We start from the raw sequence: 18,387 nt of genomic DNA, 5'->3' as shown, positions 1-18,387 counted from the left end.
TATGGAATGGAAACAGCAGAAACAATTTTATCCTGAGGTCTGAAAAAAATCTTCCCCCAGTTATTAATGTCTCAGCTAACTGTTTTCTACAAATTCAGAATGAATGTGTAAACCAGGCAGAACCATAAAAAATTTAACAGCTATTATAAACTTTCATGTGTAAAAATATTTGAGATTATACATGGGCAGAAGATTCAACTTGACTACTGTATCATAATTCTTACAGCATCCATTTGGTAATGATTTTGTTTCTTATCAAATGTTTATATTTTATTTACTGCCCGTCCCTTTGCCCTGTCTTCCATGAGAGCCATTTCAGGTTTCAGGTGCTGAAACAGTTTCAGAAACTGCAGAAACAGTCCACATATAAAAAATGGGACAGAACTGTGAGTGACACACAATATTGCTGTGATGTCTCAGACAGAAAATTTATTTATACTGATATTTAGCCTTTATCCTGTCCCTTTTCAATCACTATCTGGAGATGACACTTTACAAATTTTATATTGAGTCATCCATTTCAGCAGTTGTATAAGAAAAAAAAGAACCCTTCAGTTCAGTATTTGTAATAGAATCACAGAATTAATAAATTTGTAAGTGAACAGCATATGATGCAAATAAACCTAACAGCATTTTTAGTAGGCTTATTTGTTCTAGCTGGTCCTGGCTAGTCCAAAAAGAGATTTATTGAGTTGTGAAAAGATGGAAAATTTTGTGTCATAGTTTCTATTATAGAAAATCTATTAATTTCAGAAGTTTATAACAAAATTATAATAAAGTTATCATTCTGTTTGCAAATTACACTGCAGTCATTTGTTTTTATAAATATAATAATCTTCAGGGCAAGTGACAGGATTACTCTAAGATACTGCAAATAAAGAGTGGAAAAATTCCAAGTTTGTATATATTTGAATCATTTTAAATGGTACAATATCTTCCACAGGACATGAACATTAACTTCATTTAATTAAATGATAATATTTGTACAATCAGCATGCCAAAGTACCTCAAACTGCTCTATTGTGTGGGGCCCATGGCCCCTTTCATTCTAGCTGGGTTGAAAAGCTATAGACTATCTTTGAAACATATCCTTTTGTTTGATAAAAACTGTCCCAAAGCAATTGTTGTCACAGCTTAGAAAGAACCATAAGTAAAAATTGAAAAAGCAATGGGGAAAACAGCACTTATAAATCTGCCTCTAATGCCCATAAAACAGAGCAAAGTTGAGTGTCTCAGTCTAGCAAAGTAATCTTGCTGGAGGTGACCCTCACAGCATCAAGATGATTTATGTCATGAAGACACAAGCCTGCCTCCCTGGGAGACGTGTGCCCAGATGGCGCAGTCTTTAACGTGGTTGTATAAATTTGGAAAACAACTGTGTTAGCATAGTGCTGGGCATGAGCTAACATGCACAGGCTTTTAATTCCAGGTTGCTCTATCTGGCTGTCCCAGGCCATGGGCGAAACCGATACATAACTGCCTCCAGCTGCTCATGAACATATCCTGTATGTGCATTTCAGTGAAGGAGGGGGAAAAAGGAGAACACACCCTTCACAGCAAAACTTGGCTGTAACCAACTTGCTTTGATTGTCAGATCCCCTATTCAAAATAGCTACCTAGCCAGGTTTGTGTTTGGGCAATAAAAATTTGCACACCAGGCTAAGACCACAAGCCTCAGGGGAGCCCCCGTTGCCACAGACCCAGGTCCCAGAGAGATGATGCCACCAGCATCTGCTTCTCATTAAAAACCACACAGCATTGTATGCTGCCTGTTTCTAACATTCTTAGGCAAACAGATTAATATATTTCAAACATTCCCATTTTCCAGTCTTCTGAAAAACTATATCCTGGAATAAACAAGGTTTAGTGTTTGATACAGGTGCACCCATTCTGGACTTTCAGTCTAATTCTCATAGAAGGAGGACATTTGGCAGAAAAGTCATGACTGTGTGCTCAAAAAGACAGCAAATTAAAAAAAATTGATTCTTTCTTATTTTCCTTTTATTTTCACATTTTGCTTTTGACATCTAGTTATGCAGATAATCCCTGTGGTGCTCTCTATCAAATAGAAAAGACATGTAACTGGCAGCATTGGTCAAACTGAAAAGCAGAGTACGCTTCAAAGTCTGTACATGAAGAAGGAAAGGTTCCTGTAGAATAGGACAGGACAGAACAGGATAAGGTAGTGAAGGCAAGGCAAGTCTTACTCCGTCCTTTAATGTTACTTATATTAGATGTCTATTTCCAACATTATTGTGATATATGTTCTACCTTCCATTTGCAGTAAAAACTAAATTGCTTAGTTAATTTCCTTCATATGAAATGCATTTCTATTGAAAAAAAAATTGGCAGGTTCATAGTTATGAATCTGACTTACGTCTGATAATTATGCCGCTAATTTGAGTGGATACAGGACCAGATCCTTATTAACATGTGCTTTCTTATTTACTCACTGCATTTAAATTATAAGTGTCTGTAAGTGCCATCTATAAAGTTGTTCTGAGGGCATTTTGTGATGCTGTGTCACACTATTGCTTATCAATTGGTGCAAAAGTTACACAGAAGAGCAATATCAGGAAACAGTGTAATGTGTACCTAATAAAATCCAGACCATATACTAGGGAACTGCTTTCTCTTTGTAAGATTAGTTTTTCCTCATAAGAAAACTAAAGAAGTCCAGAAAGTGGACTAACCACAACGCAGTTCTCAAGAAAGTCATAACACATGGAGTTCATATACCTTGGAAGAAAGCAACGTGTAATTCCACAACCCTCTGCATCCCATCTAGATAATTTAATTCTCTGTCTGATGATCAAGGAATGACACGATAAATCACTAAGATGGCTGGTTGCTTTATAAAGTAGTTTATTTCTGGTGTATTCCCTCTAGATACTTGGATGAAAAATATTTCTTACTGAAATTGGATTTTAAGCTGTTCCCCCAACTATTCCATTACATTCCTTTCTTCCTTTCCCTTATCCTGAGATAATTGGGTTTTGCTTTATTTTCCTTGCAGTTCTGTGTAATTTTTAAGGCCAGCTATGATCTAAAACATGGCAGAGAGGTGCCTCATTTTTTTAACTCAAAATGGAGTATCTAATGCTTATAATACGTCTTCTTGCCACAACTAGTATCCAATTGCAATGGAATCCCAGAACTTTGTCTATAGGGTTAGACACAAAGAAGTTTTAAGATTAAGGGTAACTATGCCAAGACTTGGGACCCATCCACTTCAAAACACATGCCCAGGTGATGCTTCAATGGAGCTAGGGCTCAGAGCACAGGAAGGGTGATCTATCAGTGTAACGCACTGTTGCATGGCCCACTGTTCCCAGATCCAATGTACTTGCAACACAGGAACAAGACTTTGATTGACCACCTTATGGTGCTGAGTATGCAGAGGAAACAGAAGTGGTTGTTGTCACCTCTTGTACTGTTGTCAGCAGTACACTGCAGAGCAGTCAAAGCTGGGTGCTTGCATGTATATATCACAGGGAAGGTGAGTCTAGATTGGAAAAGAAATGTACAGGTTTTGCATCATACTCCAAGTGCTGTCAGAAGTGGGTACCATGGAAGAGAGAATGCAAAATACCAGTGTGATATCATCCAACAGAAAACCGTGAGAAAGTAACTACCTGATGTATGTCAAAATTTGATTCAGTTATTCCTCATGTTTCAGCAATGTTCAATAAATACCCAGCGACATCTTTAAAGTTCACAATTCATGATATTCGGTTTATATTTGGTTTCCATTAAATGCATGGACTGTTCACCTTTCCTATGCTGCCATCCCCTTGAAAAAGAGCATTAAGTGTTAAAAAATCACAGCTGCACCCGTCATCAGTCTTTTTAATCTGCATGTGTTTGAATGCAGCTTCCTTCCATCCCCTACACTTCCCCATTGCCCAGTTTCCTCTCAGATAACAGGAATCTGTACCTAACTAGAGAGAAAAAGAGAAAAGGGGCAGGCTGGACTGGATCCATCTGATCACTCACATTATACATACCTGTATTAAATGCTGAATTTAATCACTGAGTACATTACACATATGAGAACACTGCATTAAGCAATAGAAGAGATCCATAAGAAGAAGATCCTTGAACAGATAGTCCACAAACATGGGTTTTCTGACAAGCTTAATCATGCCAATTATACCTGAACCATACTCCTTTTTTTTTTTTTTTTAAGATGAAAAACATGACAAAACCAGAAATTGGGGTCTATTCTGCCATAGCAACACAAATCCCTATTAAAGTGAGGTGATCCTGGATGTATTGAAGCCATAATTGAATTTTTGTTGACATTAATGGGGACAAGATTTCACCAGCAAACATTCAGAGATCTGTAAGAGTTAAAAAAAAAAAAAAAGTTGTGAAAACACTCGAGCTTCTTATACTCTGAGTAATAAATAAGAGCAAACCATGATGCTAATCAGGTTTGACTTCTAAAATGCAGTGTTGGTGGAAAGAAGTTTTAAGATTAAAGAATCCACAATGAGGACTATTCAAACTAAAATATTTTATGGTGCTCTTAATTACTTTGGGTTTGGTTTTGATTTCAGCTTTTGTTCTCAGGACTGTCAGCTGCAGTAGTGGGTGCAGATAGTTTCCTCATAGGATGAGGACCTGGAAGTAGGGAATGATTGATCTTTTCTATATCACAACAATAGTTTAAGTGTTCTAAACATTACAGTCTGACTTTTCAGTTCTGAACCATATCTCTTGAATGAAAAAATGGTACTTGACATGGCGAGGAAACGGATTTACAAGTCCAAGAAAAAGTACAGATTTTTCATAACTTTACCAGTATCAATTTATAGTAACTAAAGGCTTTATATTGCATATATATGCCATAGGACTGCCACAGGCCTGGCGAGTTTTGGAGCCTTAATTGCACTCAGAAGACTCAGAAACAAAAACCCTGACATATTATCAAGTAAGCTGCAAAAAGACAAGAAGGTTGGGCAGATAAGGCCTCTCAAGGCTTCCATCTTCTTGGCTCATAAATATCCCTCCAGGTAGTCTGATGATGACCCTGTAGCTTGAAGGAGAGACTCTGCTAAGGAGCCAGGAAGGGCAATTTTAATCCATCAAATATATCTTCATTCCTGCAGTTTCAGCAAATCAAAACGTTCCATGGAAGCAATATTCCCTTAAAAAATTTCCAGTCGGTTGGAATGATGTTTTCATGCTACAATGCAAAATCATATGGACAATTGGTGTCCTGCCCTTGTACACACCTTTCTCCTCCATTTCTCTGCTCTCTTCCCAATTTGATGAGTTTAAAATCATAATAGAATGTACTCAGGTTTTATACTCTGTTTATCCTTAAATATTATTCTCTTTGACTTTTTGCTGTCTCTGTCACGAAACTGCTTAATCCAGTGTTTTGCCAGAAAAAATTCTACAGACTTGGAATTTTGGTCATGTTTTAGTAAGATTCTTTGTTGGGGTCCCTCCCCTGCCGTGTAGCCCTGGGAGAGGGGCCCTGAGGGCACAGACACGGGGCTACCCTGTCCCTGCTCAGCCTCGTTCCCATTGGTTGGTTTGTGTTCCCTGCGCGGGCAGAAGGACCCTTGGTCCCGTGACTGGAACAGTTCCTCAGCAGAGCCCCGGCCATGCGGCTGGAGAAATAAACATCTCTGAAACAGCTATCAAGAATCTGTCTGTCCATATATATTTCCTTTCCACGGGACTCCTGGTTTGATATATGCGTGTTGCAGGATCCCCACTGCAACAAATGGTGGAGATTTGTGAGCAGAACGATCCCCGATCCCTAAGCGACTGATTTGTGTGAGTAAACCCTGGAAACTTTGGATTCCTCTTCTTGGTTTTGCTTTGCTATTCCATATCTAAACTATGGAGGAACCGTGGGAAGACTCTTGGCTCTCAGAGCCGCATATGGACATTTATCTTAAACTTAAAATGATTCTTGAACAACGATTTGTAAATTTTAGCTTGATTCAAGCTCAAAAAGAACTGAAACACTTCCTGGCATGGTTGTTTAAGAACTTTTTCTATGTTTCTTGGGATTTAATTCTTACCAAGGGCTTTTGGAAAACCGTTTGGACACAGTTAATACTGGAGTCAAAATATATGCCGATGGAAGAATATTTTCGTGAATATTATTTAGTTACCGAGACTGTTGAGCAATGTCAGCTGTGTCCTGGCGAAGGGAAGCCTGGCGCAGGGACCGTGCGGCCCAGGCCACGTGCACCGAGCGCTCTGAGAGCAGCAGCGAGGCAGTTCCCGCGCGCGGGCGGAGCCACACGAGCCGCAGTGTCGGTGGCGGAGCGAGGCGCGGCGGGAGCGGCGGGACGCGGCGGTGCCCGCCCGGTCCTGTGCAGCGCGTGGTGGAGCGAGCCCTGTGAACGCCCGACCGAGAGGGGCGGCGCGCAGGCGGCGGCTGGCGGCGATGGCGATGGAACGGAGCCGCGCCCAGCCGAGACGCGCGCTGGAGCAGGGCGCGGGGGAGTCCTCGCTCGGGGGCCCGGCCGAGACGTGGGTGCAGCGCCCGGCAGCGGCAGCGAAGCTGCGACCAGAGGAGGCGACGCACGGAGAACGGAGCGGCACGGCCCGGCCCGGCCCGGCCCGCGCAGCCCCGAACGCGACCCCGGGAAGAGCGCGCAGGCACCAGCAGCCCCGAGAATTCCAACACGGGAGCGACCGAAGGAGAGAGCAAAGACGCAGCGAGACAGAAAACAGCAGCCACTCGGAAAAAGGAAAAGATCATAGCAACTAAGACCTCAGGGATAGTAAAATGGTATAATGTTAAGCAAAATTATGGTTTTATAACAAGGTGTGACAACCAGCAAGACATATTCGTGCATAGAACTGCTATTAAAAAGAATAACCCTGAAAAATGCATCCCAAGCTTGGGAGATGGAGAGGTGGTGGAATTTAATATTGTACTAGGGAGAAAAGGGTTACAAGCATCGCAGGTCACTGGGCCTGATGGTGTTCCTGTAAAAGGCAGTATATATGCAAAAAATCGTAGTCATGTTAGACAGTATCTCCATTGTAAGCCCCCCCTACAGTTTCCCTTTCCTAATCCCACCTTTCCCTTTTACTCTATGTCCTATTACCCCCAGTGTATTCCCAATCCGTTTTTTCATCCATGGTTTCCCTCACAAAACCATGCTTTTGCCAATTGTTTCCCCAAAAATCCCTTTCCAATGCCGAGTGGGGGATGAAAAGGGGGAGGGAAGAAGTTAAACCCTCTCCTGCCTCAGTTTCCCCACAAAGCATGCTCAGAGAATTCTGTCTCCCTTCTGTCAGCCCTAAGATGTTCCACAGAATCTGTTTGGACATTTAAAGACTCAGGAGGGTGGCTTGTTTTGTTTTGAAACTGTTCTTGTTATGTTTATCCAGTTGTTTTCATTCTCCTTTTATTAAAATAAAACGGGTGAGGTGTTGGGGTCCCTCCCCTGCCGTGTAGCCCTGGGAGAGGGGGCCCTGAGGGCACAGACACGGGGTTTCCTGCCCCTGCTCAGCCTCGTTCCCATTGGTTGGTTTGTGTTCCCTGCGCGGGCAGAAGGACCCTTGGTCCCGTGACTGGAACAGTTCCTGGGCAGAGCTCCGGCCATGCGGCTGGAGAAATAAACATCTCTGAAACAGCTAGCAAGAATCTGTCTGTCCGTATATATTTCCTTTCCACGGGACTCCTGGTTTGATATATGCGTGTTGCAGGATCCCCACTGCAACAATTCTTAGTTTCAGGAACCCTGTACTACACTACCTTCTTACAGTATTTCCTTGTCTTCACTGTACTTTTTAAAAATACCTGCTGTATTAAGGTGACTTGCAAGATAGCCTAATGGAGGTTCAACTAAGCATGCAAGAGGCCATGTCCAATTCTTTGTACTGCCACTGGCATGTACCTTGGGCATTGGACATCTGTGAAACGGAAATGCCAGAAGCTTTATAAAGATGTTTGACAACAGTTTTTAAAAGTTTTTTCAATTGTTCGTAACAATTACATTATTAGTTTTCATCCTGTGCTTCATTAAACTACAGAGGTATCTAAATTACTTCTGTGAAGGCTATTTGTGAACAATAAATCTATTGCTGGTTGTCCAGAATTCTTCCCCAGCTTTCAGAACCTCCGTGAGAAAATTGTCACGATTTCAGAATAGGAAAATGTTAATTGACTCAGTTGTTTAGAGCATGGTGCTACCCACACTGAGGTTGTGGGTTCAATCCCCACATGGGGCATTCACTTGAGAGTTAGATTTGATCATCCTTGCAGGTCCCTTCCAACTCAGAATGTTCTGTAATTCTGTGAAAAACTCTGAACAGAAAAAAGTACAATAATGTGTTCATTAATTCACAAACCAACCTCATTCAGACAGCTTCAGGCTTTTTTCCAACTTGGAGCAGATTGTTTAATATCTACATCATAGAAATTGCATTTCTGTTAGAATCAAAGACAAGCAAACACCTAAAATACCACTTATGAAAGAAAATCCAAACATTGATGGTGTGAAGCTTCCAATCTGAATGTTGTGTATCTGGTTTTCAAAAAAGGCTGGTCCAATGATTTCCTTAGTTCAAAGTAGAAATGAACCTTAAAAAAATAGGTTTAACTTTTATCTGAATATCTAAATATGACTTTAAAGCCTTGGCCATATTATTTTCCACTATGGAGACACCATAACACATCTAACTTCTCTTCATATATTTTAACACGCCAGAAACTATTTGATCCCTGGGAGGCAGCATGGAACTTCTTTCAGTCACACAAATTGGAGAGCACTACTGCTAGGCACCCCTGCTCCAAGAAAGAAACTCTGGTATCAGGTCAAAATCCATCAATTCTTTATTAGTTCTTCCTTAAAGAAGAAACTCATTAGAAAGAAGCAGTTCTTATGAAAATCTTAAAATACAACCAGCCTGTTTGGCAGTGAGGGCTCTTCATAACTGACTTCTATACTTGATAGTCACAAGATGTGGAGTAGTTTTACTTCACAGTTAAAACTCATTGGGCCCACAGGTCAAGCCCATTCATCTCTTCAAAATTCTTATATTAGTTGTCTAGTTTTTATACTCTCTGTTGGGCTGAGCTATGTATTCACTCCCCCCATGCTGGCCTGCCTAACTCAGGAAGTCATTCATGTTCTTTTAAGGAACTCAGAGCTCGATACACTCAACTGCTGATAGTTGGTTATCTAAACCAAAGGTCACTCTTCAGTCCTCTTTTGTGCCGAGATAAAGTCAGCTTCTTCGCAACATTTGAGGTCAGTTGCATTCTTCACTGAACTTCACAGTCCCATTGTCCTTGCCCATCTTCTCTGAGCCTTCTCTCATTTTAAGGGTTTATTGGTCAGCCACACTCTTAAGGTGACTTAAAAGCATTTTTATATTATTGTTTCAGTAGCTAGAGGTTATAAAATGCAGTGATACCAGAAAGCTCCTTCTTTGCTCCAGGTGCAACTTAGTGTGTGCCAAGAGGAAGCAATTCAGCAGGCCAAGTGGGCTTTACCACCTTACTTAACTACCACTGTAAAGAGGCAGGATTCTGATTAAAACAGGCCTCACTGCCTGTAGGGCTAATTCCATACCCTTGGCAAAGAGCCAGTTCCATGCCTCTGGGTCGTTTAGGTTCTACAATCCATAAAAGATCTTGGGCAATTTTTTGACAAAATTTTCACATTGCCCAAGTGCAGAGAAGTTATTCTTCATGCAGTCTTCAAACAAGCTGACACAAGAGAAGCCTGCTTCGGTTGGCTCAGTTTATCTGTAATGAGCCGAAAAAGACAGAAGCCAATTTCCACTCTATAACTGGAATCAGCAGCTTATCTCATTAACTGTTCACAGTGTAGCTGCTATGCTTGAGGAAGCTGGATAATTCTCCCTTTCTTTAGGTGAAAACATGTTCACTGGAGCATTGTGAGGCTGCAATTTACCCTTAGTTCAAGCCTGCTATGAAGTAACTACACTACTATTTAGAAAAAAACTCATGATCACTTAGAGTTTTAATGGCATTTTTAGCTAAAAATGATTCTATCATTCCAAAACACTGTGGTGATTTCCATTTGCTAGTCAAAGGTATTTAAAACCTTTACAATATCTGAAAGCATGGATAGAACTCTCAAGACACATCTGTGAGTTCCAAAAGCCACACTGAAACCAAACTAGCAATAAGTGTTTCTTGACTGATATCTTAGATGCCAAATTGTATTCTGGAAGCATTTTTTATAACAAGATTCCGAACTTTGAAATAGGGGTTTAGATTTATAACAGAAACAATTACAAAAGCAAGGCCAAGTCCCTGCATCTGGATTCAATGGTAGCACCATTGGTCTTGGAAGTTCCAAACGTAATTCTGTGTAAATAAATGTTAAAAACTTCTGTACTGTAGATACAGTGAAGGCATAATTTTTTTTTAAGGAAATAAAAAGAAAGTGGTAATAATAAGCAAGAAATATTTTTAAATGTATCTACCTTTTCAGTAGGAAAAAACCATACTTATATTTCATTTTTCAGAACATATTTCTGAAAAGACTAGCCTAGTACTTTCAACTCAACTCTCCAAATGTGTTAACTCCTCTCCTAGATATGGCCTCTAAGTGTCATTTGGGCTATACTGTAGCAGAAAGCCTAAATTTTTTCTATGTCTACTTATCAGAGCAGCCACATGAAAAATACTGGTTTCTAATACTCTGGTCACTGGATATAATTTAACCATTCATATCAGGCAGATCTGTCTAATGCTGCACTACTACAAACATCATGAAACTGAATAACATACAGCAAAACATAAGCTAAATCTGCACTTATCTGTCCAGACATGCTGAGCATTAGGGAAACATATTTTCTCTTTGATCACATGCTGTTATGCTTTTTACACAACTCAGACACAAAACAATTACAACTGTTCATTCTGCAAATCTACACATAAGTAAATAAAAAAAAGCTGTTCATTGCTAAAATCATCTAACCTCTAAAATGATGTATTATTTTTGCTGCCTACAGTTCAGTTCTTATAGAGGGCATTAAGGTATCTGTGGCCTATAGGAATATTTAAAAGATGGAGCAGAACGTATCTCGTGATTTCTCCAGGGTTTGTGGCATGCTAACACTCCTAGAGTGCTGTTAGTTGCCTGGTACTAACTGTACAAAGCCTGTTTCACTATGGCTACTCCAGTGTCAAGTCACCTGGGCATCCACTTCAGGATTCAAGGTTTGCCTTCAGCTGTGTAAAATCCAACGACTCTGAAGTGTTTCTCTGTCAGTTTTTGATACACAGTGTGAGAATACCAAAAAGGGTAGGAGAAGCACTTGTTTCAGGCAAGAAAATGTTTCCAAAAGCAGAGATGGATAAAAAGTGGAGCTGGAATAGCTGTCTGGTGAAAGAGGGAAAACATCATCCCTGATTAGTGCTGCTGAGGACCTTGTTAAGCTTCTGGGAATAGGTGTACATCAGGATAGCCTGTGTTATTAGGAGACTAAGTTCATTGGCCTAATAGTCATAGGGTTCCTAGTGAGGCAACGAGAAATGACTACACATTGCAGTGTTTCAAGTGTGCACCAAGAAAAGTGTCAGCAAGTCTTGGAGCTTAAAAGGAAGAGCCAAGTATTTGGGTTTAAGTTTCATTGGCAGAAGGGACTTGAACAGCTGAGCAGCAGTTTGGCAGCATTCTTAGAAGGACAGAATTTGTTCTTCAACTTGAAATGTTGTTCTTCAATATAAAATGAACAACACTGGCTGAGAAGGTTAAAACTGAGGAAGTGGAGGAACTTTTCATAATTTTCAATGCCAAATAATATAGTGCAAACCACAGTAAAGTGAAGGAGACTCATGTGGAGAATGTTTACTGCCCACTGCTACAGATTATTCTTTTTATTTTTTTTAATACTTCTATTAAAGTTGAATTCTTCACTGAGGAAAGAAAGCAAATGAAATAAAGTTCTCATCACCTCTTTTATTTCAGCTTTTTTTTTTTTTTTTTTTTTTTTAAAGAGGGAAGTATTTTTCTTTCCGTGGCAATTCTTTAGCTGACAACATAAAGAAGAAAATTTGGCACTGTTACGCTTCATTTCAAAGATGTGAAAGTGGCATAGAAAATGCCCAACAACAGTTTCCATGTTATTACTCCCAGGTTATTAACAGTCTGATAGAAGTATCTAGAAGATAGAAGCTCCTCTTCACAACATTTCACTGGGAAAACAGAAATAAAATGAGAGGAATAATGAGATACTGGCATACAGTCAGAGGAAACTAAACCTATTTCTTTTAGTGGTATCTCTCACTACAGATCGCAGTAGATTCCTTCATTCATCCTTTTATTCACAGTACCTCTTTATTCCTTCATTTGTTAATACTTTAAGAGGCTACACCATTTCCTGCCCTTTTCCTTTGTCATTTAGAACACAAAGGTAAAGCAGCACTGCATCTCTTGAGGTAACAAGAGGAATGAACTTGACCCATGGGTTTTCATCCAAGTCACCCCTCAGATAAGTCAGGTACAAATGGGCTACACTGGTTTGGGGGAAACTGAAGAGCCATGTGTAGCTGTGGCAGTGTATACAACACTTGTCTGTCCTGTGCTCAAACGTCTCCGGATGCAAGTCAATCCAGAGATATGTGATGGGCAGAAGTGTTAGCCTAGTGCTGTGCTCAAGCAAACAAACTCTGCAGAAAGGCAGACATGGGATCAAGCTAACACAGCTATACAATCCCCGTCTGGAGCTTCCCTGCAGACACAGACAGTGGGCTCCAGCCACCCACCAGACATGCCCAAAGGCACTGGAAGCAAGGACAGCCGTGTGACATTTTTGTTTGCACTGGCACAAGAAACAGTTCTGTTTTGCTGATGGCAGCTGAGGGCCCACCAAGGCTGTAGCAGACCCCTAACACCATCTATTACTGACTCTCTGCCTTCCCTGTTGCCTGTATTTTCTGCATACCTCAGTGAGTCTTGGCCTATCGCTGCTTTCCTTCCCACACTGCTGACCCTCATTTTTTCTTCATTTCTTGTTAATCAGCATTTACTCCAATTACTTTGTGATATAACTGGTCAGGCATTATAGCTCAAACACATGAAAGATCAAAAGTAAATAAAGGAAATACTGACACTGGCAGTAGACCCAGCATGCTCTCCCAATACAAATACTCAGTGCCTGAAGACAAGTAGTGAGCAAGTCATGACAGCACATGGTTGTTATTTCTGTAAGTTAACAGTTTGTTTTTCTGCATCATAAAGTTGAATGCAGTCCATCAACTTTTCTAGAACTCTTCATTTTTCTGCTGGAAGTTAAACAAGGTCCTAAATCATCTGCAAAAATTTACTCCACATTTGCTGCCAAGTGGTAAAAGTAAATAGTTAATTTATTACCAGCTCCAACAGAAGGCATTTAAAAACTGCTGCCTTTTCACATGTGTGTCACTCATGGGATTTTTCAGTCTTCTGGGCTCCCTCTTTCTGCTCTTTTGGAGACAGCTGTCAGGGAAGTCAACCTGTCCATCAGGTTTATTCATCAGTAGGACTGTGACAGTCTATTCCTCTCTTTGTTGACCCATAGCAAATAAAATAATTCAGTTTCAACTTTAAAAAAGTTTGTCCTGTTTTGCAAACAGAACCTCATGGTTCTCCCTCCTTCCTGTATGAGGCTGCTTGACAAGAGAAACTGAGAGAGAATCCCAACTCATCACTATGAGAAGGATGACACTGGACAGAGATAATAGGGGAGGAAAGAAGCCAGGAAGCCTTAATTCCACATATAGGTATTCTTTCAGCAAGAACCATGGGATAAAGCAGTACACTTTGATATGCCAGGAAGCAGAAGCTGGGGCAAGAAGAATAATCATAGACAACTCAACAGGTTGAGTTGGAATGGACCTTAAAGATCATCCTTCTACCAGACCACTTTACTCAGAGCCCCATAAGACCTGGCCTTAAAATCATACAATAGAATCATCAAAGCTGAGAAAGACCTCAAAGATCATCAAGTCCAGCCTTTGACCAAACAGCACCATGCCAACTAAACCATAGCACTAAGCGCCATGTCCAGTCATTTCTTGAAGACTTCCAGGGATTGTGACTCTATCACCTCCCTGGGCAGCCTGTTCCAACACTTAACCACCCTCATCAACTCTTCAGGATGTCCAATCTGAACCTACCTGTGCCGGTTTGGTCAAATTTAAAAATATATCCTCTGAGAGAAGGCACAACCACCCCTCCCCCACTAGGTTCGGGAAAAATAAATTTTCCTCGAAGGAAAGTGAAAGAGACAAAAACTATTTATTTAACAAATGCACGGGAAAAGGATAATAATGCTAAATAATAAAACCCCTTGCCCTGCTGAGAGAAACCTGGGAAAATTTCAGAGTCCTTCCGTCGATCTCTCTCTCCCCCTCCTTGGAGCTGGGACGGGGTGGTGGGCCCACCTCCAGGGCCAAGGCCTCGGTGGAAAGTTCTCCCAATGTATTCTGATGTTGAAACCGTCCAGCAGAGAGAAAAGGGAAAAAAAACAAAGTCCTAGGAAAACGAAAGTTCAACTCTCTGAAGGAAAAAAGAGCTGAGGAAAAAACTGCCGAAAGCTGGCTGGAAAGAAAAGCAAGCAGGGCGCTTCCCTTCCCTCCCGCTCTCCTGCCACAGCTGAAAAAAAAGTCTCTATCTCTGTGTGACCTTGAACAAGCTGCAAACTGCTTTGAAAAAGTTTTGCTCAGTTTTTCCTTCCCCCTCTCAGGCTCAGTTTAAAGGCATAGAAAGGTACACAAATTAATTTCTGGGCATGGGGTAGCGATATAGGATACACATCATAAAGTCACCCCAAGACACTACCATAGCACAGCTTGAGGCCATTTCCTCTTGTCCTGTCACTGGTTGCCTTGGAGAAGAGGGCAACTGTCACCTTGCTGTAACCTCCTTCCAGGTAACTGTAGAGAGTAATAAAGTTTCCCTTGAGCCTCCTTTTCTACAGGCTAAACACTCCATCCATCACATGACTTACCCTCCAGCCCCTTCACCAGCTTTATTGCCCTTCTCTAAACAACCAGCACCTCAATGTCTTTCTTGAAGTGAGGGGCCAGAACTGGACACAGCACCTGCAGTGCGACCTCACCAGTGCTGAGTACAGAGGGGCAATCACTGCCCTACTCCTGCTGGCCACATTATTTTTGATACAGACCGGGATGCCATCAGCCTGGGCACTTGCTGGCTCATGTTCAGCTGGCTGGTGACCAGCACTCCCAGGTCCTTTTTCATTGGGCAGCTTTCCAGCCACTCTGCTCCCAGCCTGTAATGCTGCATGGGGTTGTTGTGCCTTGAACACTTCCAGGGATGGAGTGTCAACAACTTCTCTGTGCAACCTGTTCCAGGGCCTCATCACACTCACAGTGAAGAATTTCTTCCTAATATCCAATCTAAATCTACTCTCTTTCAGCTTAAAGCCATTAAGAGCAGCTAAACCATGGAAAAACAACCCCAAACAGGAAAATCTGAAGGCTAGGAGGAGATAAGTTGTCTGAAGAAGGGTATAGAGAAGAGCCCTTGCAATGGGCAGCAACATACTGGCACTGCAGCTGCAAAGAGAGAAACAGGTAACTGGCTCCTAGAAAACCCAAACCTGCATTTCTGAGAGAGCAGTCATGCTGCGATAGTTTGCCAAAACCCTGCTTTGATGTTGGCTCTTACTGAAGGTAGAAGGTAACTTCTCAGCCTGTGAGCTAACCAACCACAAGGACACTGGTAATGATGGAATTTTCCCTCAAACACTGCCAATCTGAACAAAGTGAAGGCATTCCACAATTAGTGAAATACAGTGAAAATAAGAAAGACAGTTCTCTCTAATATTACAGTTTCTGAAACTGTCATGCTTGACTTACCCTTAGCTGCCTCCCAGTCCTGTCAAAAAGCCTGTCATTTGCTGCCACCTACAACAGGTTCTTGTTCATGTGAATAGTCTTTTATCTTCAGACTAACTTTCAGAAATGGCTGTATCAGAGACTCACTTGCTGCTCCCTACAGTTCAAGTATTTCTACTTGGTTTCCCTTGTTCTTTGAAATATTTTCCTACCACTTTGTAAATTCTGTGTAAACAGCAGGTACCACAGCTGAAATGGCAAATATCAGTGACACGGATGATTTCCTTCACCATTTTTTTGCTCTGCCTGTCCCTATCCACTGTGTAAAAACTTCAAACAGTTTGTAAAGATGTTTTCCAACCATTTACCGCACCAGATGCCAGACAACCTACCATCAGAGAAATTATGCTGATGCAGCAGCTGTCTTATCTAGACACTAGTAAGTGCCTCTTCTTGAAATACAGCTGAAACCTCAAAGTAAAAAACTGAAAAAATAATGGGACCATGGGGCTGTCCAAGCACATGTAGCATCTACAAGTTTCATATCACAATCTTTTATTGCTAACTCCCTAACTGTAAGTACTACACATCAGTTTAAAAAATCCTGTCCTTAATAGTTTTCTTTCCCATAATTTCAATTAAAGAAATTGTAAAACTTTGCAATAAAGTAAACATATATATTAGATCTGGGTGTGCTTTGTTGTCAAAGTAGTGTGGTTTTAACTTGTGAACTGTTGATGTATTTACTGTTAATACAGAGTTGATACAACAATATGGGTCAGTATTGGCATTTACTTGGCTGAAAAAAAAATTATGCTGAAGATAGTGAACATCATGTTAGTGGTGTTATTTCTAAATGTCTGCAATATCTTATACTTGCATTTATTTAAGTGTAGCTTATATGGTGCTGTGTTTTAGCTTTGTGACCAAAGAAGTGTGGAAAATACAAGGATGTTTTATCTTACTGCTGATCAAGGTTCGTGTGGTGTTTAGGTGTTTTCTGCTTCTCACACTGTCCCATCAAGAGAGCAGGCTGGGAATGCACAAGGAGCTGGTAGGGGACACAGCTGGGACTGCTCCTTGGATCAGTCCCCAACTGATCCAAGGGATATCCACCACATGGTGTCATGCTCAGCATATAAAGCTGTGGTAGGAGGGTGGAAGGGGGGGATGTTTGGAGTTACAGCACTTGCCTTCACAAGTCACTTTTAAGCATTTTAAGTGACTTAAAAGTCACTTTTAAGCTTTCCTGAAGGTGGCAGAACACCTGCCTGCCCATGGGAAGTAGTGAATGAATTCCTTGTTTTGCTTTGCTTGCGCTTCACCTATCAAACTGTCTTTATCTCAACCCACAATTTTTCAAACTTTTCCCCTTCCGATTCCCTCCCCCCATATCAAACTGGGTAAGCGAGGGAGAGGCTGTGTGGAGCTAAGCTGCCCACCACAACACAAAAAAGGTTCTGCAGCTAAAAGCCTGGATAATTAGCTTTTCTTTTGAAAGTGAAACTTTGTTAATGCATTTGGAACATATGACTTGTCCAGATTCTGACAACATCTTATTGCTAACAGCTGAAGACATTTCCCCACCAACCATTTTGATAATCACACCTCTCACAGGTTTCAAAGTCAAACATGGTTCATTAATTAGGATTCTGATTATTCCTATTAATTTGGTGATGATCCACTTGCCACATCTTTACAGCCTTGAACATAATGCCATTCACTACATTTACTTACCTTGGAGATGGTAAATCTCCATACCAAAACTCAGAGGCATTCTTATGACTCAAGATGCATCTATGCTCATTTCTGCAATTCTTCTGTGTCTTGAAAGACTGATTTCTTTGGTTTTTTTAGAACAGATGAGGGAAACTGCCACAATGGCCATCTAGAGAACAGAAAATTGTGCATATCCAAAAACCATACAGTGGAACTAACTAGGCAGTAGTGCATGGTCTTCTGAATGATGCATTTTTCGCTGGAGTGGAGATAGGCTTAACTTTTGTGAACTGAAAAAACTGATAATACCAGAGGGAAATTGAGAAAAGGGATGTCAATGATTGAATGATTTTAAACTAAAGCTTGTTTCTCCGGTAGATTTTAAAGGTAAAAGGCAGTTAATGACCGACTCTACATTCAGTCTGGTTAATTACTGGCTCCTGTCTTTTCCTCTACTGTTGTAATTTCCTCTCAATTCCAGCTCTTTGAGATTTTCTGTTCACATGCATTTATTGGAGTGCCTCTCCTTGAGTATGATTGCAGAAATCAAATTCTCACATACAGACAGGATACAGGTCTCTGCAGCAGAATTGTGCCAGTATGAAGTATAAGGATTGATGTCACTTTGGTTCTTTGTGTTGTGACGAGACACCTATTTCAAAGAACTATAGAATCTCTAAGGTTGGAAAAGATCTCAAGATCATCGAGTCCAACCATTAACCCTGCACTGCCAAGCCCACCACTAAACCATGTCTCTAAGCGCCATATCACTATGGGAAGAGAAAGGAACCCAAACTGGTCGGTCCACTTTAGGGATTATGCGCTGAACTCCTGTGTGTGTGTGCATGTGCGTGTGAGCG

This window comes from Corvus hawaiiensis, chromosome 2 (genome assembly GCF_020740725.1).
Source record: "Corvus hawaiiensis isolate bCorHaw1 chromosome 2, bCorHaw1.pri.cur, whole genome shotgun sequence".
Taxonomy (NCBI): domain Eukaryota; kingdom Metazoa; phylum Chordata; class Aves; order Passeriformes; family Corvidae; genus Corvus; species Corvus hawaiiensis.
Note: the sequence above shows the minus strand (reverse complement) of the source record.